This window comes from Mus caroli, unplaced genomic scaffold, assembly GCF_978045245.1.
Source record: "Mus caroli unplaced genomic scaffold, Mus_caroli_1 scaffold_2, whole genome shotgun sequence".
In the NCBI taxonomy this organism is placed as follows: Eukaryota; Metazoa; Chordata; class Mammalia; order Rodentia; family Muridae; genus Mus; species Mus caroli.
In genome coordinates this window covers 4,843,726-4,854,074 of record NW_028227257.1, presented here as the reverse complement: position 1 = coordinate 4,854,074, position 10,349 = coordinate 4,843,726, and the positions used below count along the sequence as shown (strand labels likewise).

The following is a 10,349-nucleotide window of genomic DNA, read 5'->3' as shown; positions in this document are numbered from 1 at the left end:
TTTGCCCTAGACCTCTCATCTAAGGTCTTACACATTCTGGAAATGTCCAGACAGAGTAAAACAAACTTCTTTATTGCAGGACTTTTCAGAGCCTTCGCCTGCTAAGAGCCATGATTACCCCTGGGCACAATGTCACGTGACCTTTCTCAAAGTCGTTTGAACACGGAATCCATTTCGTTTTCAACACTACCTCTTCCCACTGTTCACAGGACGTCCTTTGGAAAGAGTGTCACCTTGCAAAGACAGCATGTCTCATCCAGCTTCTCGCTGGCTTGTTCTGAAGGTAGTTTTGAAGCCAAGAAGAACCACACACCTTCCAATATGGAAATCCAAGACCCCTTTCAGTTGGATGGCTTCCAGTGTCTGGGTTTTGAGAGAGACCTTAGGGGAGAGAGTGTTGCTTAACCAGTGGACCCGAAGGCTTGATGAACACCTTGTACATTGCCTCCTGTCTATACACAGTGGTGGTCATGGGGCTGGAATGGTTGGAGGAGATGGGGTCCAGTAGGGCTGAGGGGCCAGCAACCACCCTGACATTCCTCCAGGGAAACCCTAAAGCAGAGGAGAAGGAGAAAGATTGAGGAAAGAAGGAAAGCAGAAGTTTCCATTTGTGCCCAATGGGTTTGTTTTTTTTTTTTTTTTTTTTATCTGTTTGCAAATGTTCAGTGTAACGGTTTGAAACCCAGCCGTGAGCTGCCGCCGCCCACACAAGGCTGCCGTGGTGCTGAGCTCCGGCAGGCAAGCCATCTCCCCTGTGTCGGCCATTACCCCGAACCCACACCAGGGCAGGCTGCTTACTAACCCCCACTCCCACCCCGTGTCCCTCTGCTACCCCCCACCGCCTCGGCACCCCCGACTCCCACCACCCTCCACACACACACCATCCTTTTTTTAAATCTCCAGCACTCGGGTTTTCTCTAGAGGAGGCACAAAGAGAGAGCAGAGATGGGACGAGCAGGCAGAATGCTCCTGCCTCATCGGATCCACCAGCTTTCAGGAGAGCGCGGCAGCCCCCCCTGCCTGTGGACTGACCACTGAAAGGTGAGAGAGGACTTTGTGATTTCTTTATGCACCTGGAGGTCTGGGGTGCAAGGCCAGGTGAAGGAAGGGCTCTGATGTTTATGCCTGGTCTCTCGTCTCCCAAGCATGATGGATGCCTCTTTCCAACACACGCAGTTGTTTCTGACACAACCCCCCACTCAGGGGCACACAAGAGCTCTGGAATCCAGGGGTTTCTGGGCCCCACCCCCACCCCCACCCCCCATCTTCCAGCACAGTCTCCAAGCCCTGAGGTGTGGAGCAATGTGTGAGCCTGCCTTCGCCTTGACCTGTTGATTTCCGACAAAGGCTGCCGGGCCCTTCCTCCCTGGAGTGAGCAGTGACCCACACTTTGGGGGCCATATGGAATGGTCTTCCATCCAAGGGGCTTTGGGAAACCTCTTTCCCTAGTGGCCCCAAGCCGGGTAATCAGGAGCAATCAGATCCAGCTGTCCAGCTAATCTGTATGAAATAGGCTTCCTTCCTTGTAGAAATCAACAAAGTTTAAAATAGATGGGACTGTAATCGGAAACAAAGCTATAGAGTTGTATGTGATGTAACGGGCAGGGGTATCCGCATGGAAAATATGAAGTACAAATGACAGGATTTAGGACCATGGGAGCCAGGAAAAGCAATGACTTCCTTGCTTATTAAGCATGTTTATGGGTCGGAGGGTAGCCGAGTGGGACCATCACTTCCGGAAGTGAGACCTCCATACGCAAAGAAGAGGAGAGTAACAAAGATGGAGAGAAAGAGGAGAGAGAGGGGGCTACTATGGAAAGGGAGAGGGGGGAGAAAGGGAGATAGGAAGTGAGGGAGAAAAAGAGAAACTGAGGGGGAGAGAGAGAGAGAGAGAAAGAGAGAGCATAATATACGGCACATGAAAAGAAGAAGCTGAGAGAGAAGCTTTGGATCCTGTGCAGTCAGAGATGAGTCAGTTGGCAAAAGCTCTATTTTTAGGTTTCCAACTCTGCTCTTGCAGTTTGCCTGGCATTAATTAATGTCACAGGCATGTTCCATACACGGTTCTGAGGGGCCTTGGCGTGCGTGCTATTCAGACTGGAGGTGTTGATCTTAAGCACGGATTCTCCACAAGGCCTTTCAGGCTGGCCTCCGACAAAAGTCTGTCCAGACTGTTCTGCCCTCTGCCCTTGGCCTCTCCGGGTGTATCCGTTAGTGTCTTGGCTCTAGCCCTTCACAGCCTGGCCATTGGCCAAGGGAGAACTACAATGGTTATGCCTTGTTTTTCTTAAAGGAAAGGTTGTACAAGCTGAAATTAGTGTGTGGTTGGGGCCGGGGGCTGAGGGGGATGTTGGGTCATGGCTTGGAATAAGAAAGAGAGGCCCTGGGGAACACTTCTAATACTTCAGGAAGAGGGGTACTGGCTCTGACAAGGTCATTTTTATCTCCCTCCCCCCTCAAAGCCTGATTCAGTTCCAAGAGGTGAGGCTGCTCTTCTGAAGAACTACATCAGAGCAGGAGGCCTCTGGCATGGGGCCATGTTTTCCAAGGAGAAGACAGAGGCAGTGGGCAGGTTGAGAATAGGCAGAAGTAAGAATGGATGGGCAGGAACCATTCATGGTCTGAGATAACTGCCTCAGTGTATTAACATCATCACAAGACCAACGAGAACACGGGAACCCATCTACCATAGTCCTGTCTGAAGAGACAAACCACCCTTGTGTTCTCTTCAGTGATCTAGAATATTCTCCCACAGCTGGGACTGAGCCTGAACCGTCCATGGCCGTGACTTACATCAATGGAGGCCAGCACACAGGCTTCATCGGTGAATAAAGGCCTTCTGGTTGGCCAATGCAAGGCTAGGTCTCAGATGAACTCCTCAGAATAGCGTAAAAGCGGCCCCATTGTGCCCAGGGGCAGAAGAGAGTTCCCTCTGTAGAGTGAAGAAATTGGGAGCACGATGATCATGGCCAGTTTTACATTCCCAGGCCCTGGGGGAGAACCTCCTTTCCTTGGGCTTCCGAAGCCTCTCTGGATTACGGGCAAAACAGTGGTTGTGCGCCAGCAGGACACTGACTCGGGTGTGATGTGATCACCTCCATTCTCCCTTGGCATTCAGATAACTGCATCAAGGACTGTGAGCTATACCACTGTAGATTCATAGGCCTGAGTGTGTTCTAGCCCCTACACACCTCAAGTTCCCTGGCCACTTTCTTTCAATCCTCCTCTGAAGCACCTTCGACCTAGGAGAAGGGGGCTAGATGGATGCTATAGGCGGGGCACACTGTTCATGAGGGACAGATGCGAAGGACAGGTCTCCATTAGTTATGAAATCCTCTGGTCCCTTCTAGGCTATCCATACTTGAACCACAGGTACGCAGTTACATCTTGCTGAAGCCAATAGAAAATGGTTTTCGAGGTGCCTGGCCTCTGTTGGAGGTCTGACCATAGCATGCCATTAGCAACCTGTGAGAGCCCAAGGGGTTACTTCAGTGCCCCGGCTGCTGTGGATGCTTAGGGTTTAACCATTCACATGGAAGCAGACATGGTGGAAACATACGTTCCCAGAAGGAAGATCTGTCTCATGAAGGTGGTGGGGGCAGGGAAAAGTGGTGCGCCTTGTGTTACGTCACCTTTGCAACTTGCCTGAATGGTGGGGCCTGCCCAGTGCTACTTTATGGGAAGAATGTGTTTTAAGTTTGGGGTTTTTATCTCTTAATACACTCCATGATCTATCCTCTGGTCTTACCATACAATTTCTCTTCTTCACAAATCTCGAAGGAAACTGTCACTCTTGGGTGAGCCACATGTTTTCTAATAGTGTCCCTGTTCCCCAGGGTGGAAAGCCTGTCCTGGCAAAGCCCTTAGTTTCAGAGCTCTCCCTAGTTACCACACATGGCTCATAGGCAAGCTTGGTGGGCGTTCTCTAGTCTTTCCTGGTTCTCAGGTAGCCTAGGATGGTCCGGAACGTGCTACATAGTCAAGAATGACCTAGATAGTCTGATCTTCCTGCTGCCACCTTCTGATGTTGGGATGACAGGTGTGCTATGCACTCTGCAGATGACAAGCCCAGGGCCTGATGCATGCTAGACAAGCGCTCTACCAACCGACCCACACTTCCTTCCCTGGCTCCTTCAGTCATGGTTCTGAGGAGCCAGTAGAGCTGGGGCTTAACCTCAGATGCTGAGCTCTGCCCCATCCTGCATGGTGCCTAGCTTAGATAAAGACTGTAATGGAGTAAGTCTAGCATCATACCGAATATGAATCAAGGAAAGCAGAATGCCGCCTGACGGAGAGCTCTCTGTAGGTAACCACAGGGCTGGACTCCTGCTCCAGCCCCTGGACTGACACAGCCTGGCCCACATGCAGCCCCCTTCCACCACCAGCCCTCCCGCCCCAAGCTGCAGCCCCTGCCACAGCTTGCCTCTTCCTCTGTGACCGGCTACAGGCCTCACATCCTGTGAGGAGGCCCTAGAAACCAGTTCTGTTGATGAAAACACGCGCGCTCTCCACCACAGGAAGCATGGGCCTCACGTTCACAGTGATAACCGCCCAGTCTCTTCACAGAGAGTCGAGGGGAGCACAGAGTAGCTTTGTACCTAGGTTAGGAAGCACGCGTTCTCTCCCCTCCCCCTCAACAATTCTCAGTTCACCTCACATGAAGCCTCCTGCCCCCCTGCTTCCTATCCAAGAGTAGGAAGCAGGACATTTGGGAAGCAGAGACCATGTCCCCCAGAGCTTTGTAAGAACAGTAAGAAAACAGGATATTAATAATGACAGGAGCCCCCTGGCCTCGGCCCCAGGTAAGGCGTTTAGATAAAAATCTAGGACACCCCGCTAAATTTTGAATTTCAATTAAACAGTGACTATTGTCTTGATACAAGAAGGTCGTATAGAAGCAGTTCTTTCTAAAACACTACTCAACTGTTCCCAGGAGATATAAATTTAACTAAGAGTCCCGTAGTTTTGAGTTTGTGACAACCAGTCACTGAGGCCTAGGGAACCTATTTCTTCACCCAGAGGCAGTTCTGAGCCCTGTGCTGCAAATCAAGAGCTTTCTCCATGCAAGCAATACTTCACTCTGGACATTTTACATTGGGAGTTTTCGTACGGAGCTGTCTTGGTATGCATTGTCCAGAGGAGAAACTGAGGCTGTGAGGCTGTGTGAGTTGCTGAAGTGATCTGATCTGATCTGCCAGCTCCTAGACCGTCTCCATGCGTAGTACTCACTGGCAGTGGGTGGGCGAGCGGCGCCAACTTCAGAGAGGCAGTAATAACAGGTTAGCTTGGGAAAGCTCTGTGCAGAGATGGGAAGGGTTGTGTCAACACATGCAAATTATATGCAAATACACTTGGCCCTCCTGGCAGGCTCACCTAGGTGGGAGATCCATGAGCAGTCCCCCATTGCCCATGGGCTTCTAACAGGGGCAAGGGTAGCAGGCTGATAGCCCCTTGCGTTCCCAGCGCACGTGGGCTGGGGTGAATGCACACACGTGTTCTCGTGTTCTCTCTTCTAGGATGTGGATGTGAGGGGGCTGGTGTGGAGGTGGATGCATGAGGCTATGGGGCGTGGTGAAGTGTGCGTGACCTGCCACCTTGATCTGTGTATTCCCAGCAAGCCACAGGGCTCCTGTCTCCTTGGATAACCTCCTCCAAAGCTTTGGTGTTGCTCTATGGAGAGAAGGAAGCATCCCTTTGGGACTGTGTCTACTGAGATGCCCTAGGACCAGAGAGAGTCCTTGGAGGATAATCCTATTCTCAATAATACTACAATTAGCATTGATGCTATACCTGGCCCTGCGGCTAATGCTGTGTACTTAATTATCCAGGCCTGGGGCTTGTGTTGCCCTGAGGAAATTCAGTGGGTAGGTAGAGTCACTTGAACACACTTAATGGCAAAGTAAGCAGAGAACAAGTCCAGAGCTGCTCCATGTTGGCCAGGTATCTTACCAGGAGCAGGAGAGTAAGCCATGCTGCATCCCAGGATGGACTCCCCACAGAAAGAAGATACCATGGGAGTTTATGTTAGTTGTGACAAAGGCTCTGCACTTTTAGAGTTGGCATAGTGTGTTGGGAGATATTCCCCTGGGCAGGAGACTGGGCTGAGGAGACAGCCAGGAGAGTAGCCTTCCTGGCTTTTCTACCTGGAAGTATGGTGGAAGGTCTCCACCAAAGGTCAACCTTACTTTTCTGAAAGTAAGAAAATGAGCCATGAAGCCTGAACTCATAATCTTCCTTGCTGAACCCTTGCTGGCTGGTTTAGGGCAAGTGACTTTACAACTGTGGGCTTCCTGTCTTCATTTGTGAAATGGTATATTTGGTAAGGTGCTTCTGTCCCACGTAGAGGTCTCACAGGCATATCATTAGCTGGTCATACTTATTAGTGTAACGATAAAAAAGGTGTCTCTCTCCTTTGAAGATCTTAGAACCAATCTAAGTCCACTGTGACACAAGTCAGGTAAGGATTCACCTAAGAAGCTATCACAGATGTGATGTTGGTAGAGTTTGGGATATGGAAAAACTTCTAGCTGGAAGAGGATGCTTAGGGCCTTGAGGAAGTGGCCCTTGGGCCCTTGTGTGTGTGTGTGGGGGGGTAGGCTTTGACCATGTGAATTAAGAAAAGGATGGTAGTTTCAGGTAGAAGGGGCAACATCCAACTGGGAAGGAGAATGTGTAAGAGGACAAACCACTGTTTGACTGGAAAGTCCACTTATCCATTCACCCATCCTTTTACCCAGGTATCCATTCAGTTATTCACTCACTTATTCAGTCATCCATCCATCTACCCATCCCATCATCCACTCATCCAACCATCCATCATTTACATACCCCTCTATCATCCATCCATCCTTCCACCCACCCACCTTTCCATTCATGCATCTACCCAATAACACATCCACGTCTGGTCATGAGTGTGGAATAGGTAAGAGATTCTGCCCCATGGAAACTAAGTAACAACACATTTAATAATCACCACTGTGATGGAGACCTGGGGACCTGAGGTGGCTGAAGCAGCCGCTAGAGCATCAGATTCCCAACCTGTGGGGCATGACCTCTCTGAGGGTGGTCACTAATCAGATACCCTGCGTGGCAGATATTTACACTACAATACATAGCGATAGCAAAATTACAGTTATGGAGTAGCAATGAGGTAATTTTATAGTTAGCATTCACCACAACATGAGGAACTGTATGAGAAGGTCAGTGGCACCAAGGTTGAGAACTGCTGACTCAGGACTTTCCTAAAGATGTCAAAGGTCAGCAAGAGATGGTGAGGAATGGGAAGAGCATTCCAGGCCACAAGTGTGGCTCTCTGGGGACCTTGACCCAGGCAGGAGTTCAAGAACCTAGAGGCCAGGATGTGGCTTTGCTATAGATGACAAGAAACATGGATTGTGGGGGGGGGCAAGTGAAGGGAACAAACATAGGACCTTATGGGCCAGGGGACATCACTGTATCCCAGAGCAAGAAGGCTGTTGATGTTTCCCAGGAGAAAGATGTAACGTTGTGTTTGAATGAGCTATCTCTTTGCTTCTGAGGGGAGAGGCAGGTGCCCTGAACACTTTGATCAAAACCTCACTTGGCTCCCAGCACCTCTCAGTCTGGTGTCCTCAGACTCAACAGACATCGTCTTGGACCAACTCTCTTTCTAAGCTCTCTGACCCACTTGGCTCTGCACCGCCTTTGCTTCAGAGAACACGTGTATTGGCTCTGGCCACCTAGCTCTGAGTTCATTCTATTTGAGCCAAATCTCAAGGAACTTCACCTAAAGGGAACAGGAAGTCCACAAGATATGAAACATGCTCAAGACCTACTGCCTGACTTTCAGGAAGGTCAGAGACAGAGTTTAGTCTGGCTCTCTCTACTGGGCTGGGTGTATCCTCATAGGGTAGATCCCTGAGGAGTGAGAGGCTTGGCACAAGCAGTGGATTGCTTCATGGAGAGTGGACACTAAGGCATCTAAGGTGAAATACTTACTTGTGCTACACTGGCTGGCTTGTCTGGGTTGCCCATAGCCAAGATCTCTGGTCATGAGGCTGAAAGAGTGAGCTTGATTCTCCCCTGGGTCATCAGTATGTCTTAGAAAGTGCCAGGCAATGATGGTGGACACGTTCCTCATCTCCAGGAGGTCAAGGACAGATCTGGAGGAGACTTTGCTAACTATGGTCTTGGAGAGCAAATTTGTTTTGTTTTGTTTTGTTTTGTTTTGTTTTGTTTTGTTTTGTTTTGTTTTGTTTTGTTTTGTTTTGTTTTGTTTTGCGTGGTAGTGAACTCTTTCTTAGATAAAGCCACAGGCATTCCTCATTTCCAATACAGCTTGGGCTTTCCAGGCCCACGTTCACAATGTGCCCACTTGGAATTACGTGACACAAGCGCAGTGTTTGTCCACATTGTTAAGGAATGCATGGTTTGACGAGAGAGGCTTGACCTAAGGTTTCAGGGGTTCAGAACGTGCCCAGCCGGGGCTATGAGACCCTAGAGGCAGATGTGACTCCCCATGCCTCTTGGCTGCGTCAGGACTTATAGAAAGGACATCTGGGACCTGGATCTGTTTTTCTCACTTCAGGGAGAGGAAACAGATGCATCCAGAAACTGGAACCTCTCCAAAGATGCCCAATATACATTTCCACACACCCTGGTGAACTCTATAGAATGCACACTTAGCCCTACGGGAAATGGAGCTCAGGCAATCAGCCTCCAAGCTGTTCTCTGGACAGCAGGTTAAGAGCCACAAACAAAGAGACTCCATGACTCTAGTTCTTTGTCTCTTGAGCACTGTGAAGAAGCAGACCCACCTCAACCCTCCAGGAGATCTGCTGTCTGCCCATCCCACAGAAACTTCACATCTCTGTTCTCCTCTGTCCTCTCTCAACTATCTCCCCAAGTCCATACCATGTCCTGTACTACTTGGCAGACCATTTCTCCTTTCACCCTGGGAATTCTGTGTCACTTGTTCCCTGTACAGCCTCTGGCTTCTCCCAGCATGTCTCACTGGCCTCTTGCTGGCTTTTGTGACTTGCAAGCAAGCGGTCATCTCAAGGTCTCTGTGTTTTCTGTCTTCCCTGACTTTGTCCCAATATGTCTGTGGCTGGGTCCCTCTATCTTCTAGGTTCACATGTGAGGGTCTCACTGAGCTGACAGCTTCTTACAACTCCATTTCTCACTCCCATACATTCACTACCACTGGGGTTTATTTAATTTAATGCACTTTCTTATTTATGGATGTCTCTGCCAGGCTGTCAGTCTCCTGAAAACAAGACTGACCCGTCTTCTCCACAGGTCGTTTGGCTGCAGGGAAGCCTACGGCTAAGTTTGTTTCTCTACCTGCATTTGTTGAGCGTTTGTATGATGGTTGAATGTGATTGCCTGGTACCTGGGAGAGCATGTGTAGTCTTCCCTTGTGGCTTTTTTGGTTAGAGGCCATCTGTTAGTCTTTTGGTCATTCGTTGTTGTCTTCTATTATCCTGATTATGATGCACCACACAAAAGATGATGGAGGAGTGGAGCAAAGACAAAAGAGGCCTTGGCAGAGGAAAGGAATGGAACAAACTGGAAACACTCAGAGCCTCATTTAGCCACAGGGAAGTGAGCCATGCTAGGCAAATAATACACTGATTTTTTTTTTCTTGATCTACAAACACCTGTGCATGTGTGTCTGTCTGCTTGTGTGGTCAGAACACACTGGTCTGAAGAGGAGCCATGAAATAGTAATGCTGTGGGCCATAGTTGAGGGTCTGCTGAGAGGTGAGGCTGCGACTATTTGTTCATGATCTGGTCATGTTTCTTCTCTGCTCTGTGACAAGAGAAAAAGGTGGCAAGTTGGTTTGGGAGCAGATGCTAAGTATGACTGGAAAATGAAGGTTTCAGAAGGGGATCGTGTCCTACAGCAGCATCTGTCCTAAATGTGGAAGGAAGGAGGGTGCTGGACTGGACTTGACCTTGCTTGATTGGATGAAGCCCAAAGCACTGTTGGTTCTCAATTCTAGTCTCCTCTCCAGTTCTTGGAATAAGAGTTGAGTTGGAGATGCTGAGAGGAGGAGGAGGAGGCATTCTCTATATCCAGGGCTTGACTTGGAGGACATGGAAGAGGGCCTTTGTGGACAATGAGAGTTGACTGTCATCTGGGTGACTCAGGGATGAATTTCACTATTTCTCTGAATCCTCGGCACTGAGAAGTGAGTCCCTGGAAAAACATTACACGCTGGATAATTTGGGTCATAAGGTAGAAAGTTCTACATTTGTGGATCCTTCATACCATTAAGGTGATTTAGAACATCTACCACCTTCTAAAGTTTCCCCTGGCATCTTCTATCAATGTGACATTGGTAGTAAGGAAAATTACCTTAGCC

At 49.3% G+C, this 10,349-nt stretch overlaps 1 protein-coding gene across 1 annotated transcript in view; it reads left to right on the top strand.

The window, feature by feature from the left end:
• Positions 1-834: 834 nt before the first annotated feature.
• Positions 835-10,349, top strand: part of Znf831 (zinc finger protein 831) — a 109,682-nt gene continuing 100,167 nt past the window's right edge. The window contains exon 1 of the mRNA XM_021156949.3: positions 835-1,041. The gene's annotated coding sequence lies outside the window, so the exon portion shown is untranslated. The remainder of the gene's footprint in view (positions 1,042-10,349) is intronic.